The following is a 9,974-nucleotide window of genomic DNA, read 5'->3' on the forward strand; positions in this document are numbered from 1 at the left end:
AAAATCACAAAACATTTCGATGTAGGAAAAAGGGCGAAACAAGCAAACAAATCCACTTTCCCACCATTCTGGCCACCAATTAATTTTTTTGAAAGATCAGGTACATTTCCTTTTTCAAAAAAAGATTTATTTATTTATTAGAGAGCGCAAGAGTGTGCGAGAGAGCACATGTGTGCAAGCGTGGGACAGAGGGAGAGGGAGAGAGAATCCCAAGCAGAGTAGATGTGGGGCTCCGTCCCAGGACCCAGAGACCACGACATGAGCCAAAACCAAGAGCCCAGTGCTTAACCAACTGCACCACTGCCACCAATTGATTTTTGCTAATTTTGTTACATTTTTCCCCTTCGAATTTCCACGTACAAATTATCAGATATGTATAATTTTATTCCATTATCCCCACCTATTAATGAGTTCATGAAACTTAACATTATATTACAAAAATATCCCAAATAAGGGAGTGGTTCTCTCAGTACTACATATATAAAGCAAATTTTTTGAACATAAACCCCATCATCTGAAAGAAAACGAAACAAACTGTATCTTTTGAAATGGGAAAACTGTGTGGTAGAGAAACAGACCATTACAGGATAAAACACATGGATATAGAGACATACAGGGGCGCCTGGGTGGCTCAGCGGGTTAAGTGCCTTCGCTCAGGTCATGAGCCCTGCATCCGGCTCCGTGCTCAGCCTGGAGCCTGCCCCTTCCTCTGGCTTGGGCTCTCGCTCTCTCACAGATAGATAAATAAAATCTTTAAACGAAAATGAAGACATACATAGAAGAGTACGAGTCTTAATTTCAAACTTTAAATAATTGTGCAAAGTTTTGAAAGATTACATGTGCTACAAAAATCAACAGTATTGATTCAAACTATTGTTTTGAAAATAAAGCTTTGGCGAGATCTTCCCCTCATTGTTCCACGGTTATGTTCCTACAATACTGCCTTGAACCCAGATTGCTTTAACATTAAAGGGTAAAAGATTGTGTTATCTTGGATTTTCAATACTTGTCACAAATTGCTTCATTTTCAAATAGGATCAGACTTCTAAAAGAGGGCCTCTAAGGTAGAAAAAGGGAATTTTAGCATACAAATATAATTTATCTCAAGATCCTTAAATAAGTTTCAAATTCGATGTCCTTTTTAGCAACTGAATTCATTAAAAAGTAGGTAGAAAAACTCAGAATTAGTATTTCTCCTTGTTATCTGAGTTTTTTGAGGAAACATTCTGATACTTGCTTGTGTAGAGATCTTAGGAACTGAAATTTCCACATTTAATTGAATGGAATAAGAAATGATAAATTTGTACAGGTACCATGAAAACTAAAAAGGTTTTCAAAGGTATAGAGCATTTTAAGCTTCCATATGTAGGATCTCTGAAAGCTGCCTTGATTGTATTTATTCTAATGACTTCAATACACTATATTAAATATTTAATTCATAACAAAAGGTATAAAGGGGATGCTATAATCAGCTTCCAGGAATCTACCATATCAACAAATAGAATATACTTCAAAAAGTTGTAATGTTTCGCATATTCTGGTTCAAGTTCAAAGAGAACTAAATCAGTATAACTAAAGTGAAAAACAAAATTCCTCAAAGTTCATTGGAAAGTATTCGTTTCCTGGAATTGATCTTTTCTTAAATTTTACGTGTATCTGCCACAGAATACACGGCCTGCAAAACTAACCAAACGGACCCTGAACACATAGGTACTCTGCTAACCCGGAATCGCATTCATTCTATTAGCGAGTTAAAAACAAAATGTGTCATTGGTTCCCGTGGTGGTTAAAGAGGAAAACTGCCGCCCTTTCAACCGGTTTTGATTTATGTTTAAAAATAATCTGCAAGGGTAGGGGCCCTATAATGCAGCAAATTAATTCCATCCTTAGCTACGGAGCTGGCGTGCTCACGTCTGGCTAATGGACTGATGAGATTATGAATAATCTTTCTCTTCTCCTCTAGGTGTTCCTGTGTTTGATTTTTCTTTTAATCATGGAGCAAAAATGCCTTTCATAATCAGAAGAAAAAACAAAGAATTGATTTCAAATTCTTAAAAGGAAGTCATTAGATGACAACTTACTTCCAGGAAGTAAGTCTTCCTTTCATTCTATATTCATCAAAAATAAATGAAAATACAACTGGAAAAAAGAGGCATTTGGGGGCTTTAACATCCCAGTGTGACCCCCTGAGGCAGGAGGCAGAGAATCCAAGGATTGGGTCCCTTGCAGGTTCTGGGGCTAATTCCCCTCCGTTCCTTCCCCAGAGTGGAGCCCTGGGAACCTACGCAGAAGGTCCACTTTCTTTTTTCTTTTTCTTTTTAACCCACTATTTTTTAATTAAGTTTTTATTTTAATTCCAATAATTAACATACAGTATAATACTAGTTTCAGGTGTACCATATACAGATTCAAAACTTCCTTGTTATCACACACTGTACCCAGGGCTCGTCATGACAGGTGCACTCCTTCAGGCCCCTCACCTGTTTCCCCCAACCCCCCTCCCACCTCCCCTCTGGTTACGGTCAGTGTGTTCTCTGTAGTTAAGAGTCTGTTTCTGTTTCTGGGAAACAAACTGAGGGCTTCAGAGGGGAGGGGGGTGGGGGAATGGGATAGACTGGTGATGGGTAGTAAGGAGGGCACGTATTGCATGGTGCACTGGGTGTTATACGCAACTAATGAATCATCGAACTTTGCATCAGAAACCAGGGATGTACTGTATGGCGACTAACATAATATAATAAAAAAATTAAAAAATTAAATTAAATTAAATTTTTAAAAAGTCTGTTTCTTTGTCTTTCTCTTCTTTTCCTTTGCTCATCTGTTTTGTTTCTTAAATTCCGCATGTGAGTGAGATCCTATGTGGGGCTCTTGGGTGGCTCAGTTGATTGAGCCTTTGGCTCGGGTCATGATCTCAGGGTCCTAGGGTCGAGCCCCAGAGTCAGGCTCTCTGCTCAGCGGGGAGTCTGCTTCTCCCTTTCCCTCTGTGCTCTCCCTCTCTCTCTCTCAAATAAATAAAAATCTTTTTTAAAAATGAGTGAGATCTTATGGTATTTGTCATTTTCTGACTGACTTATTTCACTTAGCCTAATACTTTCTAGCTCCACCCACTTCATTGTAAATGGCAAGAATTCTTTTTAATATGTTATTTTATTTTTATTTATTTGTTTGAGAGAGAGAGTGAGTGAGTGAGAGAAAGAGTGCAGGAGCAGGGGCAGAGGGAAAGGGAGAAGCAGACTCCCCACTGACCAGGGGGACCAACGTGGGGCTCGATCAGGACCCTGGGATCATGACCTGAGCTGAGGGCAGACGCTTCACCAACTGAGCCACCCAGGTGCCCCGCAAATGGCAAGATTTCGTTCTTTTCAATGGCTGAGTAATATTCCATCGTACATATACACCACCTCTTCTTTCTCCAGTCATCCGTCAGTGGACACTTGGGCGGCTTCCATAGTTTGGTGATTGTAGATAATGCTGCTGTAAACATCAGGGTGCACGTATCCGTCTGAACTAGAGTTTTTGCATTTTGGGGGTGAACTGCTGGATCAAGTGTAGTTGTGCGTCCTGTTGGCCACAGTGACTGCACCAGGATGCCTTCCCAGGAGGGCCAGTTTCTACCTGTCTGCTCAGGAATCTCTGGCAGCCAAATGGCAAGAGACCTGTGATGGAACTGGGCGTCTGGTGCTGTGACCAGTGACCACGAGCCTTCTCTGAGCATTCACACCCAACAGAAGGGCCCCAGCCAGCTGGGGTCAGCCTCCACCCAGGGACAAGCTCTGAGATTTGGGCCAGAGCGGGTGACCCCAGCCCCCGACCCAAGCTCCTCATCACTCCATCGTCCTGACTGCCCTGGGACCCACAGGGATACAGGCAGTGCTTCCAAATGCAAGAAGGAGAAAAGGTGAGTCTGGGCCCACCTGAGTTCCTTAAAGCTCGGTTGGTCTCAGGGGACTCCTATGCTTATGCTTATGCAGAAGCGGACTCTGGGGGAAAGTAGCACAAAGCTCTGGCAGCGGTCCTTTCACCGAGAGGGGACCAACTTCTCCCGTGCACCCTTGCGTTCGCTTAGGCTTTTCTGTGCCGCAGTCCCAAACACACACCCGGACGTCTCCGTGGCTTCCCAGGAAGGGCTCATTCCCGCGTACACAGAGTCCAGTGTGGGCTGGGCGGGGGTGTCTCCAAAACTGTGATTTTCAAAGTAAATACAGTTCTAGAAGAAAATATGAATGTTTGAATATTAGCAGAAGCCAAATTTGTGAAGCTTCCTTTGCAAAGGGCCCATGGCAGAGTGGGGGCTCCATAGATGGTGTGAAGTAAGTGAAAGAACAGGGCTGGCAGGTGGCTGGGAATGCCTCCCACCCCCCACCCCCACCCCCCTGCTGCCACGGGGCCAGGGGAGGGAGCAGGGGCCAGAGGCCAGCAGGGCTGTGTTTGCCTGGCGTGTTTGACCACGGCATGCGGGGTCATCCCTGTAGAGAGTGGCCTTCCACCGTGGCCACTCAGAGAGGGGGAGCAGTCCTGTCGAGCCCACACGGGACAGTGAAGGCAGGACCCAGCCCAGCTCCCCCCCACCTGCTGTCCCTGGAGAGGAGGCAAGAGGGCTCAGGAACCCCTCGCAGAGGTTCTAGGGCGTCTGCGGTGTGACACCCCTTCCTTTCTTTAGAGGGACCTCAGCTCTGGTCCTCCGGTGTCTGCCTTCCCAGGGCTGTGTCTTCTTCTGGCCCCAGCACCCCTCTCTGGGCTTTCCCTCCCTCTGCCCCTCCTGGCATTCCCCCATTCCTCCCCTGCCTGGGAGAGCTCCCTCCTTTCCACCCTCTGTGGAGCAGACCTTCCTGTTTGGGCTCTGTGATTGCCGTGGGGCCAGCTCTGCCACTTCCTTCTCCTGGCCTGACTATCCCCCTCCCAACAGGGCAGTGACATGGGAAGGCAAGGCTGAGGCTCCCTGTAAGCCTTGGGGCATGGAGGGGAGACACCCAGTATAGGGTCTGCTGCAATAAAAGCCAAACCCCTTTTTCCACTTCTTCCTCTGCTCAATGTGTGGTGCTGCTGGAGGAAACCAGCTTTTCTGGGCATCTGAAATGCAGCCTCACAGCTGGGCATTAGTGGAATTCACCTCCCCCGGGGGCCTCAGTTTGCTCATCTGTAAAATGGGAGGAATACTGGTACCCACTTGCAGGGTTGCTAAGAGAATGAGTGTCTGGCATGCAGGAGATGCAGCAAATATATTAATAACCATTAGCAACATGACAACTTCCTGATGTATAGCTGATGTTGGGGCGCAGAAGGGAAGGAGTCTTCCCCTCCCTTTGCAACGCTCCTGGGGTCCAGTATCCGAGGTTTTCTTTTTTTATGGTACGTCAGTCACCATACAGCACATCATTAGTGTTTGATGTAGTGTTGCATGATTCATTGTTTGCGTGTAACACCCAGTGCTCTAGTATCCGAGATTCTTGACTCCACCGAGAACGTCCTCGGGAGGGCCGAGACGTGCCAGGGCACCCGCCACTGGGGGGCGCTGTTGCGCTTCAGGCCGCTCCTCCCAGAGCGGCTCCTGGCCACCTGCCGCCTGCCCCGGCTCGGGGGATCCCCCCTGGCGGCCCTTCCACAGGGCTGGAGCACTCTTATCCCGAACTTCCATTGCCCCAGCCAGGCTGCAATAATGATGATAAGGACGCACTTATCTCTGTGTCGGACCCTTTCTTAGGTTATCACTTGTAATTCTTAAAAACGTGGGTTGGAAAGGGATTTTATCAGCGTTTCTCAGGGTGGACACCGAAGCTGGGGGGGAGGGCTGCTTGGCTTCTAAGGGGCAGATGTTAAAGCCATCCCAGGGTTGGCCAACCTAGAGCACATGGCCTCCCTCCATTACCACCTGCCCCAGCCTCTACCTACCCAGCCCTCATTACAGCAGGTCCTGGCCTACTGCCCATGTCCAGTTCTGAGCTCTCAGATCACACATGGAGGATACGCGCTCGGGCCAACGGACATTACCCAGCTCTGATGGAGGAACGTGCTCTTGGGACCTGCGTCCCAGGGCCCCAGGGAGAGCACTCCGGCTCTGGAACTTTCCCCCATCAGCCTGCTTTGGTCTGGGCCCAGTTGCCCGCAGCTCTCAGACTCCTCATCCAGGGCTGGGGTGGGATCTAGGCTGCACTTGGGTCTGGGCTCCCCCCACCACCCGGGCAGCAGGGACTCCACCTGCGGCCCAAGAGCCACAGGGCAGGGCAGCTGGCAAGGAAGGAGGTGACCCCCAGCCTGCCTCGGGGCTCTCCCGAGCCCACCTGCCCGGGCCCTAGCAGTCCCAGGCCAGTGTCAGCGAGTGGTGAAACCCCCGGCCTGGAGCCCTCCCCGTCAGCTCTCCGTCTTCCCTACAGGAAATTCAGTTGCGGTGGTTGTGAGGACTGACTGTGCCCTGGTATGCTTTAAAGTTGCCCCTGGATAAATTGACAACGCAGCCGGCAGCCTCTGGAAAGATTTGTAACGTGCGTACCCTTTCCAACAAAGGAACTCCACTCATGTCTTTCCATCTGTCACGGGTTGACTGATGCCCCTGAAGCTATATCAAAGTCTTAACCCCCAGAACCAGAGAATGTGACCTTAGTTGGGGAAAGTATCTTTGCAGAAGTAAGGCTCTTGAGATCATCCTGGATTATCTACCTGGGCCCTCAATCCAGGGACAGGTGTCATGTTATAACACAGAAAAGCAGACCCAGAGGGGCCACGTGAAGACAGAGGCAGATGCTGGAGGGATGCAGCCAAAGTGCAGGGATGCCTGGGCCCCCCCAGAAGCTGGAAGAGGCAGGAAGGACCCTCCCCTAGCGTCCTGGAGGGAGTGAGGCCCTGCTTGCACCTTGATTTTGGACTTCTGGCCTCCAGACTGAGAGAATAAATTTTTCTTGTTTTAAGCTTCCTGGTTCTTTGTAATTTGTGATGGGCGCTCTAGGAAATGAACACTGGATGTTTGGGGAGCGCTGCTAGGAAGCGGGGAACAGAGCAGCAACTCAGGGCCTTCGACAGGACAGGCCAAGAGGCCAAGCGCTGTCCTCTGCGGATGGGATCCTGGGCCTGGCGAGGCGGGCTAGCTTAGCTGGTGTGACTGGGAAAGACTGGATCAAAGAGACGGGCAGGGTGGGTCCAGGCTGTGGGGACTAAAGACTCCACGGTGAGTGGTCATCGTGGAGAACCGTGAGGAGGCCAGAGCGTGGAGCGGAGGCCAGAAGGTATAGACAGGGGAGGCAGGAGGTGACGGCAGCGAGAGCAGACGGGTGCAGAGGGATGTATGCCCGGAACCACGGAGGCACCCAAATATGTGGCACACACGCAGCCGATGGGGACAGGGACGGGGACAGGGATAGGGACGGGGACAGGGATGTGGACAGGGTGGGCTAGGAGGGACTTCATCTCTGCCCATAGTTGGCTTTTTCACAAGGAGAATAACTCACGCATTGGCATTAGGGTGATTAAATACACACCCCTTTAAAAGGAACCTCACGTGGAATCCAAGGATCCCCCCTATTCAATAGGCTGGAAGGTGGAGGCCCCCAAAGGGCCAAGGGGTTCCGTGGCTGGTGTGAGAGCTGGGGCCGGCGAGGACTCCTCCCAGGCTCCCCCTTGCTCCCGGTGTCCATGAGCCCCGACTGCCACCGAGACTGCACCCCACCCACGTGGCCTGGCGGACTCTGGCAATGTGTCCCCCATTCTGTACTACACCCCGCAGCAGTGCTGGGTAACCCCCGTGACCCCCCGTGGCCCTCGGAATGAAGTGCACCTTCTCCATCTGGCCTAAAGGAGCCCTCCTCACCGGGGCGTCCCTCCTCCCCTCAGTGTGAGGCCCCTCCGGGAGACAGGACCCAGAGCAAGCTCCCCAGGGCACTCGCGCCGGGGGACTTGTGAGCCTCCTGCCAGCAACCCAGGCAGGGCACGCGCTCCTTGCACAGCCTTCTGCGAGCCCGTGGGGGTGCAGGTTCAAGCTCTCTCTTCCAGTCACTAACAGACCATCCGGAGACAGACAGGAGTTGCCGAGAGCACGGCGCCAAAATTCCAACACCCATCTGTCGTCTCAGGTCTCCATGGAGGCTGAAGTCCGCGGTTTGGGGGCTCCGGAGGGAGGCTTCTCTCCTTGGCTTGCAGAAGAGGGGTCTTCCCCCTGTGCGTCCCGGTCCTTCCTCTCTTCTTATGAGGACACCAGTCAAGGTTGACCTCCTGTTGCCTTAGTCACCCCTTTAAAGGCCCCATCTCCAAAGAGCGTCACGTTCTGGGGTGCTGGGCGATGAAGGGAGGGAGGGGGAAGAAGAAAGTGGTTGAGTTCTGTCTTCCTCCACAGACCAGCCGGGGCAGAAAGAAGGAGAAACAGAGCCATTCTCAGACAGAGGGCGAGAAGAACGTGTTGCCAGCCCCCTGCCCCTCAAGGGCGGTGAAAGGAAGTTCTCTGAAGAGAAAGAAATTATAACAGAAAAGGGCTTGGAACCTCAGGAAGGAACGAAGGGTGTCGGACTGGGAAAACCAAGGGCTAATCTGTGAGACGCTCCTTCTCATGAGCGTTTTAAAGTCATATTTGACAGTTGACGCAAAAGTTGTTAACAATATGTGATGGGGTGCATAATGTATCTGTCTGTCCGTCTTTCTCCCTCTGCCCCTCATTGCAAAAGATACCCCTTCTCTCCTCTCCGCATCCCCTAATTGAGCCTCCCTTCTCATGACCTTGATAGTGCCCTGAACCCAAGGCAGGGGCCGCCGTTCTTGGGCCCTCTGTAAATGGATGACCAATTTCTGGGTCCAGGGAAACCTTATGCCCACCACCCCCTTATACTTCTCTGTCTTTTGGATCATTTCTAGGTGGCGTTTCCTGATCCAGAGGAGGAAAACTCACCCAATTTAGCGCACTGGATGGTGAATTGACAGACGTAGGCATTGTAGGCATTTCGGGAGGATTCTGTCCCCTCTGGGGAAGCACCCTGCTGTCAATCCCTGAGCTTCCCCGGCGACTCCTCCCGGTAGGGAGGGGGTGACCCAGGGCTGGCCAATCAGAACAGCCCGGCCCCTGGCTGCCGAGATCAGGTGGGGAATGAACAAGGGACAGGAGAAGGGTTCTGGGACCCTCGTAGGAGACCTTGGTGGGAAAGGGCCGTCTGTCACCCCTGCTGAGGCTGCAGGAGGACAGAAGAGAAGCTGCAGCTGCTGGGGACCATCTGTCATTTCGAGGGGAGAAGATGAGAAGAGACAGATGCGGTCCAGCCACCCCCATCCCCACAGCCTGCCCGAGGCCAGGCACACCTGGCCCTTCAGGAAGGTGAAGCACCCCCAGGCCAACAGCCTTGAGGCAGTGCAAGGATTCTCCCATCACAGGTGGAGAAACAGCCCAAAGAAAGAATTCTTTTGCATTCTGCTTCTGGGATCTCGCCACTGGACAGGCTTATCCAATTGAGCCATTTCCTGCTCCTGGTACTTTCTCGTTATTTGACCCCACATCAGTGCCGTGGAGCTAAAGCTGGGGCTGCCAGATAAAATACAGGACACCAGGTTAAGTCTGAATTTCAGACGAACCATGAATAATTTCGCAGCCTAAGTATGTCTCATTTTGCACGGGGCCGACTTCTCCTCAAAAGTGTGTTGCTTATCTGAGATTCAAATTTTACTGGATATGCCGTGTTTTTATTTGCTAGACTTGACAACCCTAAGGCAGGTCAGGAAGATGCAGCAAGAGAGCGAAGCCACCTTCCTACGAGGAGCAGAGGCAGGTCAGGGGAGTGACTACCAGGTACAGTCTTGAAGAATAATCTTCCCCGTCTCCTGCCAGAGTGCCCACGTCAGCCACAGCTTTCTGGCTGCCAGGTCAAGTGAAAACGTGACCCAGAGTGAAAACGTATTAACCATCAACACTCTAGTGTGAATTAGTGCACAAAGATGTGCATTTTCTCATCATCAGCGGTGCTATGGGGAGGACACTCTGACTCGTTTTCCCCTGAAGTGTTTGTCTC

Source organism: Ailuropoda melanoleuca, chromosome 16, assembly GCF_002007445.2.
Source record: "Ailuropoda melanoleuca isolate Jingjing chromosome 16, ASM200744v2, whole genome shotgun sequence".
Lineage (NCBI taxonomy): Eukaryota > Metazoa > Chordata > Mammalia > Carnivora > Ursidae > Ailuropoda > Ailuropoda melanoleuca.